Genomic DNA, 13,587 nt, shown 5'->3' on the forward strand with positions numbered 1-13,587 from the left:
ATATGCATAAATAAATAAATCTAAAAAAAAAAAAAGATCTGGGTTTTTTTGCATTCATTTACATCACCACCTTGGATTATTCTCCCTCAATCTTAAGACCTATTCAAATGTTTTCACCCTCCATGATTCTATTCATATGAATGACAAATCTTATCATCCATAATGGCTAAGACATATATTTCATTCATTTAATAATTGTCTATTATGTAACTTTTAGCATATCTATGGTTGATTGAGGACAATGTTTTCAGCTATTATGTATTCACTGCTATAAGATTATTTATAATAACTGTTGAAGACTAATTTATTGAACAGACATTAAATTTAATAACAATTTGAAATTACAGTATTGTTGAATTTTATCTTATGATACAAATTACATAAGATTATGACAGGAATTGAAGTTCTCTTGTTTTTAACACTATAGGATATGGGGGAAAACAATATTCAATAAAATCATAGCAAGGATAATTTAAAGTAGCAATACTACACTATTTCTTTAGCTTGGGATTTATGAAAGTATTGTGTATTCTGGAAATTGTTAATAAGCAAAAACACAATGAAAAGTTCAAAATAGTCTACTAGGGAATAAAAAGCATTTTATAAGAAGTTTAAAATCTGTGTTTAGTTTTAATTCTAGCTTTGATACACATATGAATAAATGAAAAATTGAAATATTTTTCTCTTCTTTGTAACAAAGACATTTAATGTAATTCCCAGATTGCACACTAGTCATTTTTTCAATGACTTGTTTGATAATGTGAAAGACAAATTGAACAAGTGAAAGGATATAATTGCTATTTCTGTAAAGACTAGCAAATATTACAAAATAAAAGGAAACTGGGTGGTGGAAGATTTTATATTGCTACATATTTTGATTAGGCATAAAGAAATGCATTTGTTTTGCTTCAAAAATGTGCACATGTTTCTTGAAGTTAAACTGATAGTTACTGGATTGTTAATTCAGGAGCAAAACTCTAGAGATAAACAGAAAGTTAAGAGGTTATCTAGTCATAACATTTATAACAGTGATAATTAGATAGCCAAATCAATCTTTAAAGGATTTGTCTTTCATAAACTAACATTTAAATGTAATCGAAAGCTCTTTTAAATATTATTTGCCACCTGACAGCAAGAACCAATGCTAATTTAAAAAGTAAAGCAAAAATTAAACCGTTTGATTAAGATCTTTCCAAGGCAATATTTTTAATTCTCTATCTCTGATAATCCTGTTAAAATATTGGCAATTTATTTTGTTGTTATAATATAAAAGATCAAACCAAATATAAAAATGAGTGCTTAAGCACTATGCCTAGAAATAATAAATTTTATAGGTACCTCCCTGGTGGTGCAGGGGTTAATTCTCAATGCTATCAAGTTATCACCAGCCCACTGCTTCCCTCAGCAGTGTATTTCAGTTTATCCACCCTTTTCTGCTGGGTGAATCTTCTCACTCCCCCATGCCTGTGGCCTACAGTTCTTGTATGCATAAAAAATGAATTAAATAAATCTTTTAAAAAATAATAATTAATTCAGTAGCAGTTAGCCCGCCTGTGATTTTGCAGTCCTTTTTTTTTTTTTTTTTTAAAGATTTATTTATTCATACAGAACTGGGGTACAGGCCAGAGATGCGGAGGGTGAGAGGATTCACCAGAGACAGAGTGGGGAGCAGAACAGGCAGACCAATGAAGTACACTGCTGAGGGGAGCAGCGGGCGGGCCAGGAGAGGTCTGCCTCGCCATGTGGATCTCCTCCAGGGCAGGCGGGAATCAAACTCATGCGGAAGTGGCCTAAGCTTCCCAGTGCTGTGCTTCAGCCCGCTGCGCCACCAGGGAGGGCCCTGCAGTCCTCTTTTAACACACCTTTTCCTTTCCGGGATAGCTCTTTTTGCCTCCTGGGTCTGTACATGCATCCTTTATTTCACTTTCATTTTTATAATAAAACTGCCCTTTTGATTAGAACTAAACATATGCCTAATGGGAAAATTCACCAGGACCACTGAAAGGGGACTTCTGATGAAGATTTTTTCAGAGGTAGCCCAAGAACCCCACTTTCTGAACATCACACTCCTCCAAACTGACATCAAGTACTCTTCCCAATACTTCTACAAAGCCCTTTATGTGGGCTGCAGTAAGGGATAAGTTTAGAAGGATGTTATTCTCCTTGTGTCTCCCTTAATAACTTCAAATTTCCCCAACCTTGACTCAGTGTCTTCTGAGTCCTTTTTATTTTTCTTTCCATAATGCTGTGTGCTATTTTCTCTCTTTTGCTCAAAGAAATTTAAAAAAAAAATTACAAGAAGCAAAAATTAATGTCACTACCAAAGCCTCATTAGCAAATCCTGTGTAGTGTAAGATAGTTCACTGCATGTTTCAGCCTTTATAAGGCGAAAATTAGAAAAGTATACTTCTTCATTATACATAATATGGGCATAAAAACTTTAATATAATTGTATTTCATGCTTACTTCAGCCCAGTGACTATCCATATTACTCTCCCCTAAGCCTCTCATCTCTTAGCCCCTGTCATGGTGACAGATTGCTGGCGTTTCCTTCACTTTCTCTGAAGAAAATCATTTTTCCATCTTCCTTGTCCCTTAGTTTATCTTTCAGCTCAACATGGCACCTCTCCCGCCCCCACTCCCAACCAATACTCTCCTTCTGAGCACTAGGTAAAAACTAAAAATATCTTTTATGTTTTATGTAGACTAATATAGCTCTCAACACCCCCCATCACAGGCTCACTGAGACGCTCTCTTTGTTAACCAAAAAGCTCAATAAAATCCAAAAGGGGAAAAAAAAATCAGGTTGTTCTCATGTTGTTTTTCTTGAATAATTGTTTAACTTCAAGCTGATATTTAAAATAGCATTTTTCCCTATATCTCTTCATGGCCTATATTATGTAATAAGTAAAACACTGAAAAAGTCTATGTGTCTTGATCTAAAATTATTGCTTTTTTGGATTAGATGAAGAAAGCAAACTGCTGTCATGAGCAGTTTGAGTCCCTCTTAACAAAAGCAAAAAATGGCAAAAGTTCCTGAAAACAACATTTTTTTAGAGACCTGTATATTAACGCAGACAAGAGTAATTAATATACAATTGGATTGCCTCTGCCTGAGATATGGCCAATATTTGGTGATATTTCTAAAGAATAAACTACATTTTTTCGCACTGAAAAATTTTTACCTAGCAAACACAAATGATGGAACGAGGTTTCTTTCAATCATCAATGCTCTTTGAATGGAAAAAAAATGAGCAATGAGAAATTTACACAAATCTATTTTATTTGGAGATTATATATATATGTATATACACACATATACATATATACATGCATATCAGGGTGTAGGTCAGAAACAGAGTGGGGAGCAGAACAAGTGAATCTATTGACATACCCAGTTTAGGGGAGCAGCGGGTGAGACAGGAGAGGTCAGCTGAGCCTTGTTCAGGTTAACTCCCTTGCTAGGGGTCAAACTCAGGCTGTAGTAGCAATAGAGCTGAGACTTAACCCCTAGGCCATCAGGGAAGCCCCTGGGCATATATTGGAAGGAAATATTTGGGTGTCGGTTTAATTTGAATTTAGAAGGCTTAAATCCAGTTCTAGTCCTGCCATTCAGTTGTAAGTAACAACAGAACAATAGTCCTTCTCTGATCTGTTTACTTAAATGTAAATAAGGATAAAACTACCTACCCTGCAGGGATGTTAAATGGTACAAATGCAGATGTATTCATCCATCTTTCATTCAGTGCTTCTTTCAAGCAGTATGTCGAACTTTTAGAGTAAAGGATGTAAAAGTTACTTTCCAGTATTCAGTGTCTAGTGAGAAAAGTAGAGATGCAGATATTGGATTATAATCTATTGTGATAAGCCATGATAGAAACTAGCTTAGGATATAATAGAAACCAAGAGGAAGGAAAAATTCAGCCTAGAGGTGCTTGGAAAGATGGAAATTGCAGAGTGAAACGAAATGTAGATGTTAGAAACAGATATTCAAGGAAAAAGGAGCCACTTATGTAAAGCAGTGTTATGGGAAAGCATAGGGCATTTGGAAAAGTTAAAAGCAAGTCAATATAAGCAGAATATGTTCACATAACAATTAGTAGATTACACTAGAGAGGAATGTTGGGTCCAAATGATAAAACCCTGTGTGCCACACTAAAGTACTTATACTTTTGAATTCAATAAGCCACAACTGAAGGACTTACGAAAGGATCAGATTGTTTTTTGGAAAGATTTCTGCATTCCCATTAAATTTTCAATTATGATTGCATAAATGATAATCTCTTTGTTGAACCCAAATTCATGGTTTTGCTAAAGATTGCAACTAATTAACCATGAACTCATAGCATTGCCTCTTTAACCTAAAAACTTTAGAGTTCACATTTTTCTCATGTCTGACTTATTACTAAGGAACAGGATATTAAGCTCCATGGTCCATAAAAAAATATTGATGAATTTTCATCCCTAAGACAAGTTTCAGTATACTTAACAAACTGCTGACTGTTTTACCATCTTAAGCACTTTCAAAACATTAAAATAAGATTTTTTTTTTTGCAAAAATCTGGATAAAGGGCAACGGTGGGTTAGAAAAGGACACAGCTTGTGAGAGAGTGGATCGTGAAAAGTAAGTCACTTGGTGACTCCATGGATTGATTTTCCTGCAAAGGACCTAATTTAGACTACTTTTTTCCTAAATTGATGGTTTATTCAAAATCTCAGCTAAATTAAGATTTGTGCCTTTTATTTCCTTTTCCAGGTCTAGGATCCTGCCTTAAGATAAAATCACATTGGTTTTATAAGATTTGTACTGTGTACAACAAAGTTAGCTATTATCTGCCACCTGAGATGATCGAGGTCGTATCATAATTGAGTGATGGCTTATTCCAGTATTTCCCCTGGTATCAAATTAAAAATGACAGTTTTGGACTAACACATATTTTAGGAATCTCATTTACCAGTTGGAAAAACAATGTATTAGTATTGCCTCTTCCTAGTTTAGAAGAGGGGCTTTATTGCATTAATAAGCAAATCATACTCAAAGGTAATTGCTAAACAACTTAAGGATCGTGAAGTGTCAGACATTAAGGTTCTTATTTAAAAAACAATTCAAATTATTTTAGAAGAAGGATGTTTCTCTACTAAGAACTGAGCCCTCTAATTAAGACTGGCACTGATCTGGTTGTCTGATTCCAGCAGAACTTTATTTGCTAAAATTAATATTTCTAAGTAAAGAATTAAGAGCTCTAGTTTCTGAGTATCTTCTGACAGCTGACAGTTATTTTTGTCACTCAATTCCCAAAATTATATTATTCAAATTATCTTTGATATATTTAAGGACATATTTAAAAAAATTATTTTCAAGAGTTATCCTTGGTTACCAATCTGTATAGGCTATAGAGGTCTAGGGTTATACCTTTCAAGTGTATGTTACCACACCACACCCAATACCAAGGAATGCTTATCATAATCTATTGTGGCATCAATAGGCACCAAGTCCTCCATCATAATCTATTGTGACCTGTCCCCCCTAAACATGTGAATATAACACTTGGTTCACCAATAAAAGTCCCATTCCATACTCCACCAAACGATTGTCTCCACTTACGAGATTTATGCTCCCCTCTCTCCCTTCCCTGTGGTAACAGATAATTAGACTTAAATCTAAAGGTATAATGTTTTATTTAGTGCATTTATTTGGATACTCTATATACACCATATAAATTAAATAATAAGGTGTTTTACCTTACAATGTAAGTTTTTTCGCTGTTTATAACACTGTCTAAATCCATCCATGAAGTTACAAATGACAAAATTTTATTTTTATAGCTATGTATTATTCTGCTGCGTAAATAAATCACATCTTCTTTGTACATTTGTCTGTCCAGGAATAGTTTGGCTCTTTACTTCTCTTGGCTATTGTAAATAATGCAGTGTGTACCTCTTCAAATTCGAGATTTTGTATTTTTTAAGCAGATTATCTATAGCTTGCATCATATGGAATTTCTATTCTTCATTTTTTTTGACAGGTTACTATACAGGTTTTTTTTCTATGGTGGCTGTACCAATTTCCATTCTTACAGTATAGTAGAATTTCTTTTTCTGATATCTTCACCAACACTTGTTATTTTTTTTTTTGTCTTTTTTGATAATAGCCATTCTCCTAGGGGTGAGCTGATACTTCACTGTTTGCTTTGCATTAGTCCCTAATAAGAGTAATGACTGGAAGTCTATCAGTTTGCCATTTACCTAAGGTCCCCAAATACACAATACTGAATATGAAAGTCCATCTGATTTAATTCTAAACCTGAAGGTAGCACTTAACAAAACAGATAACAAATAAAACAATGTAAATAAAAAATGTAAAACCATTTGTAAGTCTGTTTTACTGATAGGAGAAAATGCCTTTATTATTATTATTATTATTTTGCATTTTAGAGGCATTTTTAAGGCTGAATACTATTTCACTGCATGTATACACTGCATTTTATTAATTCATTCTTTGGTTAAAGACATTTGGATTGTTTTCATATATTATTTTTCTATCACAAATAATGGTGCTGGGAACATTGGTTTATCAGTATTTGCATGAGTCCCTAATTGTAATTATTTGGAACATACACCCTGAAGTAGAATTGCAATATCATGTGGTAATTTTGTTTCAATTTTTTGATGAACTCCCATACCATTTTCCAAAATGTTACATCACTTTATGTTCCTTTTGATGAGGCAGCAGGATTCCTATTTCTCCATATCCTAAAATTGTATGTAATTAAAAAAAAAAAAACAGTTACTATACTATACATGAAGTGGTATTTCATATGTTGAGTGACTTTGTTTATCTTCTTTGGAGAAATGTCTACACAGGCTTTTTGTCTATTATTTTTATTCGTTTTTTGTTGTTGTTAAATCTTAGGATTTCTATATATGTTCTGAATGTTAATCTCTTTCGACACCATAATTTTTCAATATATTCTCCCACTCTGTGATTGTCCTTTGTCTCTAACTGGACAGTATACTTTTATAGACATTTAAAATTCTGATGTAGACCAGTCTATTTATATTTTGCTATTGTTGCTTGTGTTTCTGGTATCATTCTCCAAGTAGATATTTTTCAAACATTTATATGGATTTTTGTGGTCCTTTCAAATTTGTTTATTTTAAGGTTAGGTAAAAACCTGGAAAGGACATATTGTTCCAAGCAGTGTGCTCAAATGAAAACATGGTAATATTGTGTGTCCATATACTATGGTCAGACTACATTCAGTTTATTAGGATTCTTATAAACTTTAAAAGATGATCAAGCTGGTTGAAGTTATTGTTCCTTACCCACTTTTGGATCGTAGTGTCTAAGATTCCACATTTATTTCACCTGGTAGCTGGAAGCCCTGTTAGGAGTTGTCAGGCCCTGCCTCTCATGGGGCATGTTCAGAAGAATTTATTCTAACGTACAATTCAAACCCTAATTGAGAACAGTTAAAAATCAGTTTGTAAACTACAAGACACTTAGTATTTAGCTTATGCTTCTTAAATTGAAAGGCAACTTCCAGATTGCCCTGTAAAGGATATTAGGAATGATTTTTAGTCAACCTTCTAGATTATCTTTGCCTTTCATTGTTTAGCCCAGGCAATTTTACAACTCTGGAGAGAGAGAGAAATTAATTTGTAGAAAATTGATAGCTATGCAAATAATTTCTGTTCATAGAAATGTAAAACCTCTCTGGTGGAGGTTCAATTGATTTCATTTCCCCACTGTGGAAGAAGCTAGTTTGCATTTATTAAGCAAATTCATTTCAGGATTTCTAATGGTCTGTGAATGTGTCTACTCTGTGGATTCTCCTTTGAACCAGTTATAACATTTTTTCTGATTCCCTTATTAATTAATGAGTTAAATAAAATCTTCAACACATATTTATTTTACGTTTATATGAGACCCATGATTTTAGACATTAAAAAATATTATTTAATAGCCTATACCTCATTAAGATAGCTATTTTGAATAAAATGCTCAAGGTGATCTTTTAAGTTAAGCATATACAAATATATTCTTTAAATATCAGCTTGCTGAAATTATTGGTGCCATTTTAAAACTCTTATTCCTATATTATACTTATTTTGAAGTCCAGACTATTCAAAATTTTTAAACATGTATACCTCAGAACTCAGAGTCTACATGAACCAAAAATCTGCTCAATAATCTATCTTGTAAAGCATAGGGAAATATTTTTCTTTACCTTCTCTTTAGTTTCACATACATTAATATCTGTTTCCTCAACATTAGTACAGTTCTTAAATGTTAGGATTTGTTTTGTTTACAGCGTAAGACTTTATACAAAATAGGATTTCAAGTAGTTGGTGGTTTTATTTCCTGTTTCAATTAAGGCCCAAGAAGTCTGATAAAGTGTGCAGGTTCAGCTGAGTTATCAGAAAAACCAAAAACATTTCTATTAATCATCAAAACACACAGGGATTAAAAAATTATGCCAATAGTTTTTTACACTACAATCATTTACATGAAGTAGATTTCCTTAATCTAGGCCAGTACTTTTAAAATTCACTCCACCCTTCCTTCAGCTACGTCCCTAAAATGCTTACAAGTCCCTCAGGGTTGAAAACTTGACTACAGATTACAGTTTCTCAACTTTTTATTTTTTCCTGCCTCTCTATAAGAAAACTTTAGTATAATTTCAATTAGACTTAATGTCCATAATTAAATCTTAGAAATAATATTTGGTCACATGATGTTGAGTTTTGGTAAACCACAGAAGATATTGTTAACATCTAAAATTTTTCTTCCTCCCCCCAAAAATCCAGTCTTAATACTTTGGAGGCAGTATCATCACTAAGAATTCATGCTGTATGGTTTTCAAAGTTGCTGGAAATTCCAGTTTTAAGAGCTGGCTTTATCTTATGTGAAAGTGTGATATATATATGAGGGAACAATCCTTTATTACTTTAGTAGGCTTAAACTTAGTATATCATTATGCTAACAAAACTCTTATTTATCAAAACTCATTTTTATTGATAAAATGAAGGTGGGGGAGAAAGAGGAAAATGGTGAGGGAAAGGGCTGTCCTTTAACAATGTCATTTTCATAACTCCACTATGTGAGTACGTTAGTGTATGTGTGTATATGAATTCTAAAGCAATATTTCTTTCTCTCTTTTGTATTTTATTGTGATACTGATTTTCAAAACTGTTTTATTTTCATGTACACAGCTCCTTATGTCAACAATTGTGTAAGTCACACCATACCCATAACCAAATATTCAGTCATCATCCATCATCAACCATCTAATTCTCTCTACCTACTGCATACCCCCGGTACAATTCACATATTTGAACATTTCTAAATGTATTACTTATGAATTTCCACTCCCAAGCTACAGGCATGGTATGGATGGTTCTGGATTGCATAGTTTTATGTGCCCCCCCCTTTTAAAATTCCATCGTTTAATTAAATGCCCCACAATATGAGTCACATTTCATTTACCTGTTATAATAGTTTTAGAGTATTACAATAGCTTTTGAGCTTTAAAGTACAATTAAATTCTAGCACTTCATTCTACAACTTACTATGTAAATAATGAATGTGTATAAATGATTAGTGATCAATCAAACCACTTCTTACAAATTCTATCAATGATAGGGCACTGTTAATCTATTGTTCATTTACAGTAAGAAGTACAACTGTACTGCCTTTTATCTTCCTGGTGATAAACTTGGGAGACATTTTACAAAAAACGGGTGTTAGTCAGTAAAGGGAGAAATGTGCAAATAAATGGAAAATGATCATATTGGAAGTGTAATTCAAATCCAAGATAGAGTGAAAACACCTAAGCATGGGAATATGGATACTCCCTCAGTTCAGAAACTAGAAAAGCAGCCACACAAACTTAGTGAAGGTGAATTTACAGACATAAAAAGCAATTGCAACAAAGAAGAAGTGACTTCTAGCAGTAGTGACAACATCAAAATACTTCACATTAAAGGAACTCAGAGAGATTTCAGAATACAGAATGTACAAAGTTCAAAATAGTTTTTGGAAACAGTTTCAAACTTAGAATGAGATAAGACAATCCTCTACTACGAAAAAGATGCTCACTCTCTAGCATTTATAGCAGAGGAGGAAAACACTGTTCAAAGTATATTTGACAACTTTATTTTTTAAAGATTTATTTCATTTATGCATACAATAGCAGGGATATAGGCAAAGGTACAGGGTAGGGGTGTGAAAAGATTCACCAGAGACAGAATGGGGAGCAGAACAGATCTACTGAAATACACTGCTGAGGGGAGCAGTGGGCAAGAGAGGAGAGGCCAGCCTTGTCATATGGGTCAGCTCCCTGACTGACCTCAGGCTGAAGTGGTGAGAGTGCTGAGACAACCCCTCTATCATTAGGGAGGCCCCCATCACCTAGTTTCAATAACTGCTCCAATATATTTATTTATATTATATAGTATGAATAAATCTCAGTGCTGGATTATGACAGGAGACTGCATGGTTTTTGTAAAGTGTGGGCTAAGAGTGACCATGCTGATGTCTGAAATAGTTGGGAACGGAATCAGGAGTTTCCTGATTTTCATTTCTTCAACTCATGAATCCACATGTAACTGTGTGTCCACACATAACTGCCTCAGTACTTTTTTCTTCCTCTCACTTCTCTTAATTAATCTTCTATATTAGTTGATGCTTATTATGCTACTCCACTCAAAACATCACACTCCTTTTCTTATACTAAGGTGGGTCTGGGGTATAACTTTAAATGCAAAAATACAAGTTGCAAGAAAAGAATGAAAGAATGAGACAGATACTAGAAATATTAGGTAGGAACAAAATTTTATTATCTCTTATTTTCTTAGCTCTTTTTCAAGTAGAGCTTCCAAATTATTCCTCATATAAGTATTCCTGGTGAAATAATTTGGGGGTTTGTTTTTAAGCTATAGATGAAATCACATCTGACCTTTGTGTAAAAAAGCAAATGAGTAAAATCTATGTGTAATCTTGTTCTTTTACTATAGAATCAAGGAGATAAAGGGGGAAATTTATTAGTAGAATTGGGACATAATTTTATTCTCCGTCTGTTTCCCATGGATAATTATAGAATAACTGTGTGTGTGTGTACATAAGGTGGGGCTTATAAAAACAAATTAAGTTACATAAAATTCCCAGAAATCAATTTCATCATAGACTATTCATTTCGGTTATTTAAGCATTATTATATATTGATTTTTCTTCTTTCATTCTCCACAGATTCTACAGATCATTTTCACTGTGTACCCTGATAGTCTAATTCCATGTAAGAATGCAGCATAAGATATCTATGCATCTTGGTTAGAGATAATTGCAAATAATTCTCCATCTCACTTATAATTATTCTGTTTGGATTTTAGAAGGGAGAGAACTTGACTATTGCTTTTTTTCCAACACATTCTTTGAAATCAATACTCCTGCTGCTTTTATATAGAAAAGTTGCCTTTACATAACAGCACATCTATGTATTTCCTAGTGGCTCTTACTGTTTCCTCCATTTTGCTGAAGATGTAGCTCTGGGTTGGGAAAATTATCTTCACTGGAGTCAGGGATAATAGTGTTTTCTCATTAAGCTGAATCATGTAACAGTATTAAATGTTCCATTTCTGCAAATATCTACAATTATATTGGTACACACTCCAGGCTGACATATTAACTGCATTTGGCTCCTCAGTTGATTCTTTTGATGCTTAAGTCTAAAGTATCTGGGGTTTGACCCAAATAATATATATACAGGTCTACTTACAATATGCCAGGCAGATCTCAGAGAAGAAAGAATTTAAATAATCATGAAGGGTGTCTTCTCTCGAGCTCAGTAGAAAGATAACTCACTTACCTCCCACAGCTCAGTAAAAAAGTAGAGGCAGAAAGGACAGATATGTTTCTCTAGTAAAATCCTTCCTCCATGAAATCCAAGAATGGGGGAATGAGTAGCACTTAACCATATTTATCTCAGTAAAGAACAGAAAGTGCAATGGGAACGTTCATTAGAGGCTGCAATGGTGGCAAGAAATTTGGGTGCAATGTAACTGGCCCTTTTTCCAGTGCCTCACAGTAGGCATCTATCTGCTATTTTCTGAATGTGAGAGGATGCAAATCTGTGTTTCTGGCAATCGAAACTTGAGAGTCCTGCTCGTTGCAGTAAGACCGAGTTTTACATATGCTCCTATCATAGGTCAACAGGTGAAATAGATTGTATAAGTTATATAAAGGCATAAGAGTGTTGCATATTAAGTCATTCATATTTGTAAATATTTTATATACCAAATCTTAAATAATAATGGCAAATAATGACAAAATAAATCCTTTTTCCCTACAAGTAACTCTCGAGATAGGGCGGCCTCAGTATGTCTGCTTGGCTTCTACCCTTCTTACCGCCTCCAGAAGATTTGCAGGAGATTAGCCTGCATCTTCCACTTAATAAGTATTTGAACAACCCCTCTGGGAATCACGTTCTTTTTTTTTTACTGTATAGCATGAAAAGAAAAATTCTTAACTGATGCAATAGTACTTTGCAGAGGAATGACAAGCTAAATTCCAAGAATTCACCAAACAAATCCAAGAAATAAAAAACAGAAGAGGTTACTGGGGAAATAACTATTTGCAATTCATTTCAATTGAAGACATCACTGTTGTATTTTCTAATATCTCTGTCTTCTAGATCTTGAACTCTTCATCCTTGTTCCCATCTGATGAGAGCTTGGTCTAAAGGACTAATTGGTCTTGGACAAAAGAGTCACCTCCTGCTGAAGAACAGACTAGAAAGTAGCCAGGTCTCCCCTTCACACTGCAGCCTGAAAACAGGTCACAGAGTACAAAATAGGAACGTGGAATCTACTTTTTCTAAGGTATTTATGTACTTATCATTACTTAAAGGATTATTAGCACAGAACTGTCCTTTAGCAACCTTGGATGTGAGATTTTACCACATAAAGTGTTATTTCTAGTGAAAAGCTGGTAGTTCTCATGCTTAGAAATTCTAATTACTTGAACGTTAGATGACTGCTATGTGTTTTTCCCTGTGGTAGTTACAAAATTTTACAAGAATATTATTCAAGAAGATCATGCCCTGAAGCTCTCTACTCTTACTAATTTTACTTAATACACACAAATTGAATCCCATTTTCTCCACATGTTTATTTTGGAAATGTTGAAAAATATATATAGGAAAGTACACACTCAGTGTCAACATGCTGATGTTTTACAGTTAATATTTCTATAACTGTGTAATATCTTTAAAAGAAATCAAATATTATTAATCATGTAGAGATCTTTATATTTTGCTCTATTACCAGAGGCACCTACAATCATTAATCTAGTGATTTTACTTTACAAAATGTTTTTCTATTTTTTATATTAATTAGTATACATAAAATTACTGATATTAGTTTTATGCTTATATAAAATTTCATCATCATTGACATATTTTCAGTGCTATTTTTATCTTTTTATGTTGATGTATTTTAATGAAATTATTTTATTTTAGGAATGGGTCTATTTTATTTCTTCCTTTTCTACTGAGAGGAATTTAGGTAGTATCTCTGGTTTCTTGGTTA

This window comes from Condylura cristata, unplaced genomic scaffold (genome assembly GCF_000260355.1).
Source record: "Condylura cristata isolate star-nosed mole 26May11 unplaced genomic scaffold, ConCri1.0 scaffold00026, whole genome shotgun sequence".
NCBI lineage: Eukaryota > Metazoa > Chordata > Mammalia > Eulipotyphla > Talpidae > Condylura > Condylura cristata.